The following is an 18298-nucleotide window of genomic DNA, read 5'->3' as shown; positions in this document are numbered from 1 at the left end:
AGGCCAAGTGCCGGGTCCTGCACTTGGGGCACAACAACCCCATGCAACGCTACAGGCTTGGGGACGAGTGGCTGGAAAGCTGCCCCGCAGAAAAGGACCTGGGGGTGTTGGTCGACAGCCGGCTGAAGATGAGCCAGCAGTGTGCCCAGGTGGCCAAGAAGGCCAACGCCATCCTGGCCTGTATCAGAAAGAGTGTGGCCAGCAGGAGCAGGGAGGCGACCGTGCCCCTGTACTCGGCGCTGGTGAGGCCGCACCTCGAATGCTGTGTTCAGTGTTGGGCCCCTCACTCCAAGAAGGACCTTGAGGTGCTGGAGCGTGTCCAGAGAAGGGCGACGGAGCTGGTGAGGGGTCTGGAGCACAAGTCTGATGAGGAGCGGCTGAGGGAACTGGGGTTGTTCAGTCTGGAGAAGAGGAGGCTGAGGGGAGACCTCATCGCTCTCTACAAGTGCCTGAAAGGAGGTTGTGGTGAGGTGGGTGTTGGTCTCCCAAGTGACAAGCGACAGGACAAGAGGAAATGGCCTCAAGTTGTACCAGGGGAGGTTTAGACTGGATATGAGGAAAGACTTCTTCCCTGAAAGGGTTGTCAGACATTGGCACAGGCTGCCCAGGGAGGTGGTGGAGTCACCATCCCTGGAGGGATTTACAAGACGTGTGGATGTGGTGCTTAGGGACATGGTTTAGTGGTGGACTTGGCAGGGTTAGGTTAACGGTTGGACTTGATGATCTTAAAGGTCTTTTCCAACCTAAACGATTCTATGAGTCTATGAATACATACAGTCTCCTGGTACCAAAATCATTGTTAGTGAGGGGCTGGGTGCAGGAATCTTGTGTTTAGCCCAACTTCAGCATCCACTGGCTGCTTTGCTTACAGCCGAGACCCGGGAAACCCACCCGCTGAGAGGGGCTTGCTGCAGACCCAGAGCAATATAACACAAGAACTGGCATATTTCAAACTAACCGATTTTGAAACCTCTTCTTGGAAGTCTGAGAAAGCAGCCGGCATTCCTGGGCAGCTGCTCCAGGTCTGTGCCGGCCGGATCCTGCAGGTCAGAGGTTTTAATGATGGGCAATCGCTCGACAAGGACAAAGTACTTTTGTTTCAAGGGCTCACTCTGCTGCTTTGCAGAGCATAACCCTCTTAAGCAGATATCATGGAGTAATTCTTAAACGAAGAGAATCAGCCAAGTCACTTCTAACCTGCTAAATTCACCTTCTCATCTCCCTGGATGTAGCTCCAAAAATGAGTTTATTGCCACACTTTGCATTTTGATAGACTTCGTGACCGTATCGAAGTATTTTAGGAGCGTTCAACTTCATAGCGCAACTATCTGGTAGATACTACTTTCAGAAAGAGTACCAAAAAATAATTTTAAAAAGAGACTAGCTTGCCAACAGCTACCAAGAAATACAGGGAAAAAGCCGAATGATACCTTCCTAATCAACAACCTGCATTTTAAAAGCAGAATATAGTCTTCAGGTTAACAGCAGATAACCCAGCCATCCTCAATCCTTGCCTTTCCTTCTCCAACAGTAAAAGAGAACAAAGCAAATAAGAATTTACTGCAGACTGGTGGGTTTTTTGGTGTGAGGGGCTTCATTCCTTCCCCAGAAATTCCCCAAGCAGAGAAGATGACTCCTCCTTCCCAAGCTGTTCAATACAGAAATCTCAAACTCAAGAGTGCTGATGACACCTCTGTGCAGATAGATCTTCCTAACAACCCAACCTTTGCAGATTCCAGAAAGGAACTGGAAGATAAATCCTTCTCCTGAGAAGCCTGGAGGTTGTTCTGCCTGTGCTGGGGCTGCAGGGAGGACTCGGCTTCCCAGAACCTGGAATAGGTGCTAAAACACAACCTCAAAGGGCACATCTCAAAATAAGTTGAGGGGTCTGTTTTAAAGTGCTCTGCAGACTGAAGAATGACCATGATAGCGTGAAACTCCAAGCAAGCTCATGCCCATTCACCACGAAACAAGAGGACAACTTAAAATTGGGATGGAGAGACCAGAGAGGGGATATGGGAGAGGGAATAAAAGTTGATCATGGTGGAAAGCAGCCTATCTCACATACAAACACATTGGCCTGGGCGAGTAAAAATGAAGCAGAAACCCCATACTCTGATTTAAATAAATCTCTGCTATTCCGATAAAATATGGACTTTCAGAGCAGGAAACACAGGAAGATAATTTAGGTTCCTTGCCCAAGATCAAGTATTGTCAGTGGTAAAGCAAATTTCTGACCCTACATTACTGCAATCTGATCTCTGGATAACATCTGAGTCCCCATACAACTGCACACAGCAATATCCTGCTTGTAAATGCTGGTCTGCTAGGAACAAGAATCGCCAACCAACTCTCAAGCATCATATAAATGCACAAAGAATGAAAATGAATCACAGCAGGAAGGAAAAACTTATTAGTTTAACGTAGTATTAATTACTGTTTCTTGCTACCAAGAAGGAACTTCAGCAAGAAGCAGAACTGCTCTCGTTCGGCAGGAACACCACAGAAGCTCTATCAGATATTGCCCTGAGGAGGCGCAGGCTGGGGTTACGTGCCCAATTGAGTAATTCCCAAGTACCACCTGCATCTCCTGAGCCCAAGACACAAAGATGCTCAGCTTCCCAACCTCCAAAGTGCTGCACAGGAAGCTATTTATGCTCTGTACCTTTGGAAACAAATTGAAAGCATCCTTACTTAGTCACCCATGTGAGAAGCCAAGACTCCAGCCTCAATTCTACCCTTAAAACCATGGAATCACAGAATGGTTTGGGTGGGAAGGGACCTTTCCAGGCCATCTAGTCCAACCCCCTGCCATGAGCAGGGACATCTCCAACCAGACCAGGTTGCTCAGAGCCCCGTCCAACCTGACCTGGAATGTTTCCAGGGATGGGGCATCTACCGCCTCTCTGGGCAACCTCTGCCAGGGTTTCACCACCCTCAGCATGAACAATTTCTTCCTTTGATCTACTCTGAATCTTTTAATTTCAAACCATTCCCCCTTGTCCTATCGCTACAGGCCCTACCAAAAATTCTGTCCCCATCTTCGTTATCAGCCCCCTTGAAGTACTGAAAGGCCGCAGGAAGGTCTCCCCGGAGCCTTCTCTTCTCCAGGCTGAACACCCCAACCCTCCCAGCCTGTCCTCCCAGCAGAGCTGTTCCAGCCCTCTCACCATTTTTGTGGCACTAAAATGTGGCCCCTTCTACCCCCATAAGGAGAAAAGTCTTTACTACCATTTGCAACGTGCTTTGGAGCTCCATGGTGAAACGCAAGCTCAAGGCATGAACATCTCAGGTTATTAATCCACTGTTTATATTAAGACCTGCCACTATTGACACTATTTTACTGCTCTACACAGAAATGCGTGTACGCAGAGCAAATATTACGTCAGCACGCGCAGCACGTGCAAGGATGGGCTCCTCCTTTCGCCAGGCTCTCCGCTGCCGTCGTTCCAGCGGCACCGGCTGGAGGTTACTTGGGGTAAACGCACGGTGCACTCGCCAAGTTTTACTTCAGTTTTGTGCAGCGTAACTTGCCCAGCTGATCCCAAAGATGGAAACCAATGGCCTCACATGACTTCTTAATAAAGACACTTCCTCAGATTCATGCTTTGTAAAAACAAAACAAAACAAAAACAAAAAAAGGAGATTGTTCAATGTAACAACTGCTTTAATTTTCAAGGCATATTTAAACTTATTGAGTTACCAAACTTTCAAGCACGGCTACTGGAAAGGTGTTTTCTAAGGTTATACGAAGAGATGCCATTCGCACCCCGGCACTGCTGGGGGATGCCGGGTGTCGAGCACTCCTGGTATCTGGTAGGATGCTCTGCTCGTCCAGGCTGCCCAGGCTAACATCGCCGTTTCCTTCACGTGGAAGCGCTGCACCCCAACTGTGTTTATGGTACAGCAGACGGGCATGGAAAGGACACTGTCCATTTGAAATCTAATTAAAAACCTGAATTTTAAGTAGCTTCGGTGACAGAGGCAAACAGCCCCCCCACTTCATGACCAGGTTTTTCCCAATACTGTTCTCTTCATACAAATGTAGAAGCGGCTCACATTTTCTTGACTGTTTATCCCCTTCTTGATTCATCCAGTGCCCCGCATTTCCATCCGGATAGATTTGCCAAGCAATGCATTTGAGGAACATAAGGATTTTATAGGTCTTCGGGGTTTTGTTTGTTTTCCTTAGACACCTGCCTGGAGAGTCAGCTCCAAACCCTGACCCAAAACCTGGTATATGTCTAAACACCGCTTTCCATTTTTGAAGGAAAAGCTTACACCATTTTGCAGCTGCATCCCACTCCCTGGGGAGGGAAAGCAGCCCAGCAAGGGTGCTGGGGCAGCCTTTTAGCAGTACATTTATCCAACAGATGATTTCTCCTTTTTTTTTTTTTTTTGCTTTACCGCAGCAAGACTGATCTGATTCTTCGTTATATAATTTCTACTTACGTTCTCCTTTAGGCTTTCTCCTTGAAGCAGGCTGCAGAGAGCTCAGGAGCAGGAGCTCTGCAACAAAGGTACCTGCCATAGGAAGCTTGCAAAAGTTCAGGAGCACCCGCTGGGAAATGCTCCCCAAAAATATATTAATTTGCAGAGAAAAATACGATAGGGCATCATTTCGTACCACCTTTCCTCTGCATCACCTCCAAGTTACATGGAAACACCACAAGCCGTTTTGTTTCACGTGCATGCTAACAACTGACGTGATAAAAACACAGTGGGCTGAATTGCAGAGAGACCCCTCCGCTAAGCTAAAGCTAAAGCTGAGCTTAGCTAAAGCTAAACCGACAGCGTTTTGCACCCGCTTTGCCCAGTGCCAGGCAGCAGGACCGGACCCACAAGCACTGCAGGCATGGATGCAACCTGCCTCCCCGGCTGCTAATCCTTAGGTTTGCAAAAACAACAGGCATTAATGAAACAAACAGCAGAATAAGAGGTCAGGCATTAAAAAAAAATAAAAAAAAAAATTGAGATTTGTAATTAAGTCCTAAGAATGAAGAAATGGGATGGGGCAGCACCACAAACCGTACCCTTGCTTCAAGAAACCACGGGAAAATTACACACTGGGCGCATCTCCTGCCCTAAATACAGTAGGTGTGTTAAAAAACACCAGAGTGGTGATCAGGTATATTTAAATGGGGAAAAAGGGCAAACTCGTACCACAAAAGTGGGTGTAAATACACCTTCATCAAGGAAAAAAATCAACATCTCTTGTAAAGAGCACGAATGCACCAAAGAAAGGGGAAAACCAGGAGAGGGTCAGGGGAGTCCAGCTCCCTCGTGGTGGGAACGTGAGGCTAAACTAATTAAAATGCACAGCCCTTGGAGAGTTTTGGGAGGAAAGTACTGCAGAAGTAAGTCCAAAATGATGCTATTAAATCACAGATATTAATAGCGGAAGAGATCCACAAGTATCTGGTCTGTTAAATGGAGGGCAAGAGATGCTCACACCGTTTCACGAAGCATTGCAGAGAAGCAACCACATTAAAATCCTTTACCAATGCTACTTAGCACTCCTTAAAACTGTTTCTACAATACAAAAATAGGCAAGTGCCTGAGAAAATACAGCGAAATGGCTGGGCTGCTCCACATACCGTTTCCGAAAAGTAGGACATCCTTTGAAAGACGCAGGATCCCACCGAGGTGACAAAGGGCTGCGAGCTATAAGTAACCCAGTGTCACTTTTGTTGAATTCTCCCCCAAAATTCTTCACTGCTCCAGAGAAAACAACTTCTTGCTTTGTCCGATGAATCAGGAATCATCGCTAATGAATTCAAAGGTTCCCATAAGTGCAAGAAACACAAGCAGAAGACTCAATCTTTTAAAGAAAACATCAACTGGGAAATAAAAGGGGGGGGGGGTAAACTACCCGGCTATAAATCCCTGGAATTTGGTAGAAGATAAAATATCTTCCAGCACAAACTGGAAAAACTGAAGGCCACTTTACGTAACAAAACTTGTGCACATAACAAACACATCCTCCGTGCAACTGTAAAGTCAGCATTACAAAAACATTGCTGCAGCAACATGCTGCAGCTGCCAGCAACATTTTGTTTGAAAAGGGAAGATGAAACTCTATGTAAAAAAAAAAAAAAAAAAGAACCCAACAAAAAAACCCCCTGTTATTTATTAAGCCATTAAGAAAGCGGAAAAAAATTGCCAGTTCACAATGATCTGTAAATGTGCATGGGGCTAAATTTCAGGACCGCAAAACAGATGTGCATGCAATTCCTGCAGCTGCACAAACAATACAGGCAAATAAGACGGACGGCTCCAGCACTTCAGCGTGAACTTCACACTGGTGCAAGGGTACGGCTTGTTTTATACCAATGCCATCACACTATGATATAAGTAACAGGTTTATTTTCCCCTCCGTAATTAAAGCCTGTGAAAACAAAGCCATGAAAGGACTCAGCTGCGGCGCGGCGCTCGCTAGCTGCTGCAGCGCAGGGAAGGCTGGGGCTGGAGATGCTGCCTTTAGAAGATAGCAGCTATGTGACACCTGGGTAATGGCAGCTGAATCACATTAATTCTATTTAATATTAAAAATGTTTGGCCTTGGTGGCTCTTTTCATAAGAAATAGAGGCTATTCCTCCCCTCGCTCGAGAGGATGGTGTTGAAGGCACCAGGCAAGGACACAACGGCTGCCCCAGCAAAGGGCGATGCCACCCTGGGCGGTCAAGCTGGAAGGTGACACCCATCCTCTGACGGAGAGCGTGGCAATGTGGGTATGCGCCTGCAAAAAGATCTCTTACGGGCATCTAATGTGTTTTACGAAGTCACATACCTATTACAAACAGAAGGGGGGAAATACCGAACTATTATTTTTGAGAAACGCTGCACCACCAGAACCAAGTATCAAAGAGCAAGCTAATAATTTAATTGACAAGTCTCACCTCCCTATCCTCGTGTCGAGGCAGGCAGTCCTTTCCTTCACTGCATTACTCTTAGAAACAACAAAGAACTAGGCTGCTATATATACTTTTCATTTTTATTCTTCTCTTTAAAACCGCAGCTTTGAAATGAGAACATCTCAGAGGTGGACACCCCACCAGACCGGAAAGGAAAGTTCACTGCAACCACCTGTAACGCTCGTGGGCAAGACAAATGGCTTTCACCAGGTCTCCTGTCGAGGAGGACGCCGTTCTTACATACCAGAGCAGGCATTTAGTTAGCCGTCATGAAATATTTATTAGTCTGCTGATGAGTTAATTAAAAATTTTAATAACATTTCAGTACTTACTGAAATTATTTACCCCACGTACAGCCACGGTGTTGACAATAGATGGGTAAGTGGTATATGGAGTGATTTTATTTTTTTAATGACTTATCTACTTGTCTGCAAATGCTCTAATCATTGCTAACAGCTGTAAAATTTATCTGTCCTTCATATTTAACATGCAAAATAGTTGCTAGATTGCTTCTACCCTGTCATTCATCCATTATTACTCCATCATTTTCAAAGACCACTGCAGCATCCCAAACCCAGACCTAGCGTGCAGTAGATGACTGATGAAATACTTCGCTATCAACACTCACATTAATAATGGCAGGGTGGAAAAGGTCCAGAGTTTAACTGCAGACCCTCTCAGGAAACAACAAGCAAACAACATCTAATTGTAATGAAGTATTTTCATCTGCTGGAGAAATAAGGATGCGATGGGATTACCATTGTGTCGTGCAGCAATGCCATTCTTCATGGTATATTCATAAATAATATGCTTACACCAAGTGGAAAAGCTTCCTCCCCATTTTTACATCAGTCAGGAGGCTGCTGTGCAGCTGTATTTTCCATCTAAAGATAGAGTCCGGAGAAATAAAGAGCAAAGGGAGCTCATTTGTGACATTATACTATTATATTTAAGAAAAAAAACTGCTGCAGCTGTATCTGTGTATCATCACTCTGACATGTGCTTGGGTCTCTAATTACTTACTTTCATGAATTAAAGACACAGGAGAGAGGGATTAAAGATGAGACTGCAGAATGCGAGGAGACAACAAATGTAAGAAATTTGGAGGAGTCTCCCATTCAAGCAAGATGAGAGTCAGCAACATTCGGCAGCTTCGCTTCCCTCTCTTCTGCGGGGATCAAAGCAGGGAGAAATATTAATGCTCTGAAGTTACAAAGAGGGATGAAAACCCTAATGAGCGTTTTACACTGCAGATGCATAAGCAGAGCTTCACTCGGTGCCGTGCGAGGCAGAAGCTGTGACACAACGAACTTTCAATGTCCTCAAATTTCTAAATAGCTTAAAATTGGCTGCCAGCGAGGAACACGCAGTAAAGCCGTATGCTCACTTAGGGTGCAGTAAGAGGAAGGGATTTCTACTAGAAAGTAATGTCATTAAACTCAACTGCTGCCCCCTTACATGACCACTAGTAATATCATGCCCTGCTCCCTAAGGGGTTTCTCCATGCCTTGACAATAGTCATTCATGGATCTGGACTCTATTTCCTATAAATTTTAGCAAATTCCTGGTTTTGTTGTTCATCAATTGCCAAGAGCTGCATGTCTGCTTTACAAACACTGTGTATTGAAATGCTAAATATTTTGTAGAGTCACAGGGAAATTGAGGTTGAACCTTGGGATGTCTCCGGTCCAACCTGCTCTGGGTCAGCTCTGGGATCTGTCACAGAATCACTACGGTTGGAAAAGACCTGTAAGATCATCAAGTCCAACCATCAACCCAACAGCACCATGCCCACTAAACCATGTCCCACAGTGCCACGTCCACACGTTCCTTGAACAAAGGAACTGTCCTCACGGTGAAGAAGTTTTTCCTTGTATCCACCCTTGTTCCAGCTCCACTGAGCAGAATTCTCAGTTTACAACTCTCATGTAACAAACTGTCAGTAAGACCAATGGGTTTTGTTTTAATGATTGTCAAGATCTGGGATGACCTTTCCTTGCACAAGAACATCCATTTCCTTTGTGGTTCTTCATTTGTGCAATTACGGGGTTTGAATCGCCCATTCAGATTTTTATTGCATTTCTTTAGAGATGTTTGTTGAAGTTTTTTTCATTCAACCTTCCACTTCAAGTGTGATGTTTCACTTACTTTCCATCTCTGGACTACTTACTATTATGGTTGCTATAAATTTAAGGCTTAAATCAGAATTTTATTCCAATATCTTAATAAAAGATTTTCCCTTCATTTGCTATACATTCAGAGATACGCTGAAACAGCTCAGCTGTATAAATCCAATGCTAAAAGACATACCATCCATCTGATATTCCGTTACTTTGTTATTAAAATTTGCTAATTAGTTTGCCTTTCCCTCTTCACACTTGGGCTTAAGACAGTAGAGAATTTCCCTACAGATAAAATTGTCCCTTCTTAACAACCCATTCACGCTTCTAAAAGGAATATGCTTTCTCCCAGGTGACATTTTGATACGAACTGTAACAAGCAACGGGGCAATTTTCCTTTGATTTTGAATTTCATTTTAACTTCGCCAAATATATTTTAATATACATTCCGCAGTTCATCTGTAGCTGGGATTCGTGACAGCTCCATTAAACAAATGTATGCCTTTCATTGTATAAAGAAACTCCAGGATAACAAGGTAGGGGAAGCAGGGGTGAGGAGGGAAAGCACATTAAAGCTAAGGCTTTATTAACCTCACGAGACTTCTCTGAAATCTGCAAGGGGAGTCTAAGGTCTTTATGAAAATAAAAGAAAAAAGCATCTATGAGGAGTCTGCGATATACCTACATATTTTTTGCTATGTATTCCTACCGCCTCGTCGTCTTTGCAACAGCTAGCGCTCTCCTAATCCCTAACTCACAACTCCAAGAGTTAAGTAAATTCAAGGAGGAGAACAAGTGTTGTAAATATATGGGAAAAAAACCAGATTTTATGGGAAAACATTGCTTACCTTTCCACCTCAGAGGCAAGAGCTCCCTGTGTATTAGCTACCCTAACACCACAGACTCAGGCAGAGCCTCTCCGCAGACTCTCCATCCCACTCCAGCGCAGCATCGGACAATGCAGACAATTTCTCTGCAGATGTTGAATTTCACCCTGAGTTGATAATTCTTACCAGCAACATACTCTGAAGTTTTAAGAATCATTTGAGGTGCTTTGAGATGCTGGCATGTCAGGGAAGACGAGGACAGGATGCCACAGAGAAATGCTGATCAAGGATGAGCGAAATGAAGATTTGCATTCCGAATCATCAGGATTTCATGGGTGTTGTGCTCCTAAAACTTGCCTGTAATGAACATTACTTACCAGTATTTCTGGTTCTTGGAAAGCACTATTGTAGATGACGCCGCCGTCTCCAGCTCACAAGACTGACTCAATAGTAAATAATAATTTAGACCAGTATTGGTGCAAAACAGGCAGGAAATACTTTAAATTTCAGTCTCTTCCTGGTGGCAGCAGGCATGTGCGTGTGTGTTTTAACGCGTATACCTCCATCTTCAAACCACAGGAACTAGGTATTGATAGTTTTCTTTCTGAGAAGCAGAGCCATGTACTTAGGAAAATCTCCCTGGCACCGGTGAAAGGTATTCACCAACAACTCAGCACAGAAGTGAAAAAACACCAGAAAAATTCTCATTTTTTGTCAGCCAAGCGGTAGCTTTGGGGTTTCGTGTTTATCTCTTGAAAGTTTACCAGAAACAGATCTTATCACTCTCCTGAGTTATTGACAACTGGTTACACAACTCCCATCAGCTCTAAAAAATGGTTTTAGTGATAACTGGAAGATAAAAAAGACTTCTCTAACTAAAAGCACAAATAGTCCTTACTAAGGGTTTAACCTGTCTAAAATCTTCCTCTTTCAAAAACAAGATCAAAAGTAGGGAAACAAACAAAAAGGCAGTTCTAAGCAGGTTTATTTGTTATTTTTAGAAGATAAAAGGACCTCCTTTTCAGGTATCATGCTGTGCCATGTCTTCCCTGGAAGCTGCTGTGAAGAGTACGTCTGCTGAAGGCAAGGGGAGCGATGACTGCAACCGTCCAGGAGCAGAACCTGCCTCTTGCAGGGTTAAACTCACTCACCGTCCCCAGCTCCACTCTCGGCTAGCTTCGCCCCATCCAAGAATCTTCAGACAGAAGATAAAACCTCATGGGAGGAGGAAGAAACCCCTCCAGATAGCTATCACCCCATGAACACAGCCAGGGTGCCGATGCCCATGAAGGTGTGTCACTGCCCAGCAAGATGAATGCTCGCTCACGTTTCTATTACTTTGTGATATATTTTTTCCTTAAATGCTTCCATGCTGAGTAAACAGAACTGTGCTTCGTACAAAGGGCTCAATGTCCAAACGGATATCAGTCACAAGTGGTGTCCCTCAGGGGTCCATACTGGGACTGGTACTGTACAGTATCTTCATCATTGACCTGGATGGTAGGATTGAGCGCACTCTCAGCAAGTTTGCAGATGACACCAAGCTGAGTGGTGTAGTTATTCCCTAGAAGGAAGAGATGCCATCCAGAGGCACCTTGATGAGCTCAAGAAGTGGCCACATGTGAACCTCATGAAGTTCAACAAGGCCAAGGGCAAGGTTCTGCACCTGGGTTGGGGCAATCCCCAGTATCCATACAGATGGGGGATGAAGGGATGGAGAGCAGCCCTGCAGAGAGGGACTTGGGCATACTGGTGGATGAAAAATTGGGCATGGGCTGGCAACGTGCACTTGCAGCCCTGAAAGCCAACCGCATCCTGGGCTGCATCCCCAGCAGCGTGGCCAGCAGGTCGAGGGAGGGGATTCTGCCCCTCGACACCGCTCTGGTGAGACCCCCCTGGAGCACTGCGTCCAGCTCTGGGGTCCCCAGCACAGGGAAGACATGGACCTGTTGGAGCGGGTCCAGAGGAGGCCACGGGGATGGTCAGAGGGCTGGAACAGCTCTGCTATGGAGAAAGGCTGAGAGAGTTGGAATTGTTCAGCCTGGAGAAGAGAAGGCTCTGGGGAGAACTTCTAGTGGCCTTTCAGTACTTAAAAGGGGCTTATAAGAAAGATGGAAAGAGACTTTACCAAGGCCTGTAGTGACAGGACAAGGGGCAACCATTTTAAACTGAAAGGGGGCAGGGTTAGACTGGATGTAACAAAGAAATTTTTTACGATGAGGGTGGTGAGACACTGGAACAGGTCACCCAGAGAAGTTGTGGATGCCCCACATATCACTGGAAGTGTTCAAGGTCAGGTTGGATGGGGCTTTGAGCAACCTGATCTAGTGGAAGATGTTCTTGCCCACGGCAGGAGGGCTGGATTAGATTTAAAGGTCCCTTCTGACCTAAACCATTCTGTGATTCTATTACTCCAATCCTGCCAACCTCTGGATCATCTTTGAACAAAAAAAAGGCAGAATTTCTCATATTTCTCTGGCTTACAGAGGCAGAGACCACAGCTGTGTTTTGCAGGGAGAATCAGCAATTGCTGGTGTCTCACCTCCAGAAAGCTGACAGCCAACGGGAAGCCCGACACCAAACAGGTGCCCTTGAGAAGGTCAGAGCAGCAGCTAACACAAACTGACAAAGAGGTACCAAAATAGCTAAAACAATGGAAGAAAGTAAATAGGTACCGATTTATAACCTTACATCCACAGGAAGGGCTTGTACAGCAAATACTACATTAGACAAAGAACACTAAATCATTAAGTCCCGAAAACTGACAGACTCACTTGAGTGTGGTTTTCAATTAAACGATACATCATCTTTGTGGCCCAGAAGTAGAAATTCCTCGAGGACAGCAGAGAACACAGCAGACTAAAAAGCCATTAACATATCCAGCATCATTTACTGTCCTGTTGGATGCTGATTACCATCCTGCTCAGCCAAGCCACGAACACGTTTCCACCTCGTCTCCTCGGCACAGCAAGAGCTACATGGCGGGGCTGGAGACAGCGATGAATTAAGCTTCTGTTACTCAACGAACCACCGCAGATGTGGAGAAAGGTGTTGCAACCTGCATTAATGCTGTACACTAAAGGTGATGATAAATTGACCACTGCAGAAGTGGCTGCAGCAGATTAAGATGTTCCCATTCCTCTGTTGTCTGTGAAAAGGATCCCATGCTCACAGCCGAAGACTTATGATGAGCATTTCTCACTCGCTTCAGCACAAGAAGCTTGGGTTGAAGAGCTGCTGGAGAGGGCTCAGCCCAGCCTGGAGGACTTGTCACAAGAACCATGCTGTTGGATGAACTCATGGAAGCCACCAGCTTTGCCGTGTAGGTAGTGACCGACGGTGGAGGGACAATGACATCTCAGACCTTGGCAGGGTTTCTGCAGCTGCTGTCTGGTCATGGTCAAACAATTAGGCTGGATTTGCGTAGAAATGTGAAAGCCTAAGAAAAGGGTGCATTTGCTTAAAATTTCTAGGAGTAGTAAGGCAAATGAATGAAGTGTTTTTTTCCAAAAGATAAGCAAAACCACAATCTGGATATTAAAACAAAGTAGTCAAAATAGATCTAATCAAAGCTCCTGGGCAAGCAATGTTTAATGGAAGATGACCGAATCCTTACTTAGACATTTTAATTTCTTGAAGGAGCTAAGCACCAGAAGTTCTACTTAATGGAAGAGGTGTATGTGCCAAATACTTTCTGTATAAACAAAGCACCCAGTCTGACTGTCCAACTATAGGATTTACATGTGAAAACAAAAGCATCTAATGGTATTTTTAGAAAAAAAGGAACAGAAAGAGTTCCCAGATGTGAAAGTGCAACCAGCTCCCGTACCAAAACAGTTCTTCCTTAATTTCACACAGAAGAGCCAACATCACTAGCAGACATCTGAAATCTCATCAACTGTTTTCTTCTCAACATATCCTTGAAACTTTTGTCTTTAGCATCGTGCAGGTGCCTCTAAGATATAAACATCTAACAGAAAGAGGTATTTCAACATTACACCAACAAGGACTGCAGCAGAATCAAATGACCAAATAAAAACAAAATGGGGGGAGACTCAGTTACAACTTGAACACCTACAACAGGGTGTATGCTTTTAGTATAAACTTTTTTGCTACTGGCAGCTGGCTATAACATCTTCATGACAAATGTGAAGGGGACCTACAAGAAAGCTGGAGAGGGACTTTTTACAAAAGCGTGTAGTGATAGGACAAGGGGTAATGGCTTTAAGCTGAAAGAGGGTAGATTTAGATTAGGTATAAGAAAGAAATTCGTCACCGTAAAGACGGTGAGGCACTGGAACAGGTTGCCCAGAGAAGTTGTGGATGCCCCAGCCCTGGAAGTGTTCAAGGCCAGGTTGGACGGGGCTTTGAGCAACCTGGTCTAGTGGAAGGTGTCCCTGCCCATGGCAGGGGGGTTGGAACTAGATGATCTCTAAGGTCACTTCCAACCCAAACCATTCTATGATGATTCTATGATGTATGAAAAGAAACATGTTGCGGTCCTCCACATGCTCATTCTAACTTCTCTGCTAAAAAAAAAAAAAAACAAAACAAAACAAAACAAACCCCAAAAAACCAAAAAGACTCAACTCTTCAGGTTGCCAAATAGAAATGCTGAAGAGAGAAACACATCTCCTGTTATTGCGGCTGCAGGCTGGCCAGCAGAAGTACAAGAAGCCTGACTTGAAGATGCAATATTGCTGGTAGGTGTCCTCTGCAAAGTGGCAGAAGCTTCAGCCCTCTCTCTGCACGTGGTCCACGGCGGTTGTCCTGTCCGTTCCCTACCAGACAACCTAGAGAGCCTTTTCCAGTGGGCATGGCAGGGGTTCCTGGTTTGTTTGTGCTCTTTGCTTTTTAAAAGCAAGGCTTCAGGAGTGCCCAATGGCTTTAATTCGTATGTGGCGAGAGAAATCTGGGATTTCTTCTTCTTAAGTCCCCAAAAGTGCTGCGTGCATCTTTGTCTTGATCAGCAGGACTCCGTTTCAAACACATGGCTGAAACAACACCGCTCTCTAAAACTAACAAAAGAGGTAGAAGAGCAGATGATTTAGAAGTACGGTGACTGCCAAGCCCGTCATCTGTGTCCTTCCTACCCCGCCAGCAGCCCCCAGGAAAAGGGATCGGCAAGGCAGAGGTTACAACTTCAAGGAAATTCACCTACAGTAAATACCTCTCACGAGATACCATTTATAAAGTGTTGCAACACTTGAAAACGCTGTTAACAGCAGGAAATCTATTTAAAGTGGAAGGAATATGATCATTAAGGAATAAAGAGGGAGTTTCGGCTCAGCAAAGACCTAGGGCTAGGGCGGGGGAGGGAGCGTCTCGGCGATCGTATTTACATTTTTTCATCTCAAAGCCCCATCGCAGGATAAAGGGGATGGGAACTCAATCACAGCAGCCGGATTTCATGCCAAGCCAAAAAGTCCGTTTGCTAGAGGAAAGAAGGAAACTTAATAAGACAGGGTGGAGGGGCGGGGGAAATAAGGAAAGGCTGGGAGGTGCCAGGTGGGATGAAGGCAAGGCTGCCCCCGGCTCCCCCCACGCAACTGCAGAGGCTAGCCCGTCAGTCCCCTAAATTAGGGGAAATCCAGAGCAGCCGAGGAGGCACCTCACCCTTAAAATGAATCTAGAACTCACTCTTCCTTCCCACAACGATATCCAATTTCATAGTTAAGAATTTAACCCTTTACTTGCCTGGGCTGCATCCATCAAGCTGCCTGACGTTAAGAGCTGTCTCCAGTAAGGTCTGGCTGCTGCTGGGCGCATGATTTGTACTGATTGCTTTGGAGAGGGGGGCGGAAAAGAAGAAAATAAAGAAGAAAAGCTGCGTACAGCCCAGCCTGCAGCACGCTCCAGCCCAAAACCCTTGGTCTCCAAGCTCCCAGCCTTGGCAGGTATTAACTGATGCCTCGAAAGCAGGAGGTCAGCAGCGGGGAGAACCCACCACCACCCCACGAGGTCACCTCTTCAAAAGCTGAATCTGGTCAGATACCGGAGAAAAAAATAAAGACATCTTAAGAGCTGCAGGAGCTAAGATTTTTTGTTTGTGTGTGATACCACTTACCCACTTCCAATCAAAAAGTAGCTGTTATGTCCAGAGGGAAAGGTGATCTTTTTGCAGTGAAAAATCCTGAATCCAACTGTGCATTTATCGGGCAAAGCGCGGTTTAATAATTAACTCTGAGCAGCACTTCCAGCACTGGATTGGGGCTCTGCTGGTTTCTTACCACTCACGGGCAGCCCCCCAGCTCCTCTCTGCCCGGGTGACTCCGAGCTAACAGTCAGGACAGCACACAGCAATACAGAAGTGACATTATTTCCAAATTTTACAGCCATGCCTAATTACCACCATCATTTGTGCTACAAATGGAAGACACCAAGGCAGAGAGCAACAAGCCTTGCCCAAAAACACAGGACAAACACTAAACAGCCAGATGGATCAGGGCAAGGGGGGATGGCTCCCCAGCTACCACCACCCCTGTGCCCCATCTTGGGCACCCGATTATCCACCCTCCGGCCACTAAATCATTCAGGGGAGGACATCTAGAACAGGGGCACTGACATCTCCAAGCCACCACAGTCCCTGCGGCAGCAATCATCTCACCACAGTTTAGGGAAGCAGCCGACTCAAGGACAGAAACCAGGTGGCCAAAGCAGCCTACGGAGGACATACACCACCAGTATCTTACTGGGACCAGTATTTACACCTCACTGAAGAGGAGCATAGGAGCAAGCCATGCTCAGTCCAGAAGGAAATATCCCATTTTCCACTGCACTCCAGCCAAAACCAGCTCCGACGCAAAAGTTTCTTGCAACACCAAACAGGGAACTGTGATACAAGCAACATAAGATTTCATCAGACAAAAGCAGCTGTAATGATACATGTAGTTTTTGCCTTACGGCATGTCAGCTAGAAGCTGGTTTTCCAGGGGAATTAGCAGGGGTACAGGTCCTCCCCTCTCCTGCATACTCATGGTCCACAACAGTAAGCACTCCCAGTCTTGATGGAGAGAGGCTGCAAATCCCACAGCCATACAGTAGCTCCAGCCAACACATCATCCGACTGCTGTTTGTTTTACCATTTTGTTAATTTCTAAATATATTCCACCGTCTTTCCGAGTTACCACTCCATTACAACAGTTTTCCTTTAAGATATTGCTGGTTGTGGGCAAACCACGGAAGTGTTCAAGTGGTTACATGCATCAGCTAGTAAGAGCTACAAGGATGTCAAGTACACAGTTCTTGCTCTGAAACCTGTAGTAGCCCTTGCCATAAAACATTTTGATTTCCCAAGTTTGTGACCTTTAAAATTATCTAATTATGGACTCAATTCACCTGATCAATGTCGTGAGCCAGCCTACAGCATAGCACTGACTTACCAAAACCACGTATTATTCTTTAGCACAGATCCTTTGCATACCATTCTGCCACCGCACCAATTAGCTATTCAATTTTGCAAAACATATTGAGAAAGCGCAGTTGATTCAGGCAATAATTTCATCTTTATGAGCTTTTAAAACAACTCTCGTAGCTACGAATGCAATGCAGACTGACTGCACATCTCACGTACGGAAAACAACCCAAAGGATGCCAAGGACAGAGAAAAACAGTGACGTTTCCTTCCAGCAGTCTCAGTAATTAATTCCGCATGAAGAGGTGCTCCAGCAAAAACCACCCCCATGACAGGTTTAAACATTTTCCGCCAGAGGAAAGAAGAAACAGAGACCTGCAACCTTACCTCTATCTTCCCGAGGTGAAAGATGGTTCATGGGAAAAACTGGACTCTTCAGTTAAACAGCAAAGCAAGAGAATCCCAGAGCCTCAGCAAACGCAGGCATCGACCTTCTCTGGGCAGTCTTCACATGAACTCTTCTGGTAGGGGACCAGCATCGATTACTGAGTCCTGTGGAGGAAAAGACAGTTTGTCTGCATTATCTTTCATTTCTCTTTCGAATTATTATTCACAAGATGCAATTTTAAGCGTTTTAGGTAGAAAACCAGCAGAGTTAAGGTCAACTATTAATTCACGGCGGCATCATTAATAGCTTGCTGACCTTCTCAATACTATCAATTGCAAGGTATCTCTTTTATTGCATTGGAAAAGAATTCCTTGAGGTTCCTCAACCTTTAAGCTACTTGGGGAAATAAAGTAAATGAAAGCTTAATACTCCAACCGATACGTTTTTTTTTTTTAAATTCTCCCCTCCCTCTTTGCCAGTGCCACTCCTAAGAAATAAAGATTACCCTCCAGAAAAACACAGCACAGATCTAGTAGCAAATCTGCCATAGCGAGACAGCATCTACGCAACACAGGAGATAAAAACCAGCACCAGAAAATTACAGTTGGTGTTTACAGCCAACAGGCTGCAGACCACCGCCGAACTCATAAAACTCAAAGATAACGAGATCCTTCCCTGCCTCACAAAGGCACGG

At 45.2% G+C, this 18298-nt stretch overlaps 1 protein-coding gene across 1 annotated transcript in view; it reads right to left on the bottom strand.

The window, feature by feature from the left end:
- Window positions 1–17701, bottom strand: part of NCOA1 (nuclear receptor coactivator 1) — a 131943-nt gene extending 114242 nt beyond the window's left edge. The window contains exon 1 of the mRNA XM_059828029.1: window positions 17604–17701. The gene's annotated coding sequence lies outside the window, so the exon portion shown is untranslated. The remainder of the gene's footprint in view (window positions 1–17603) is intronic.
- Window positions 17702–18298: the final 597 nt, after the last annotated feature.

The sequence above is a fragment of the Gavia stellata genome, chromosome 2 (assembly GCF_030936135.1).
Source record: "Gavia stellata isolate bGavSte3 chromosome 2, bGavSte3.hap2, whole genome shotgun sequence".
NCBI lineage: Eukaryota > Metazoa > Chordata > Aves > Gaviiformes > Gaviidae > Gavia > Gavia stellata.
The sequence above is the reverse complement of the archived record's forward strand: the minus strand, read 5'-3'. Positions and strand labels throughout refer to the sequence as shown.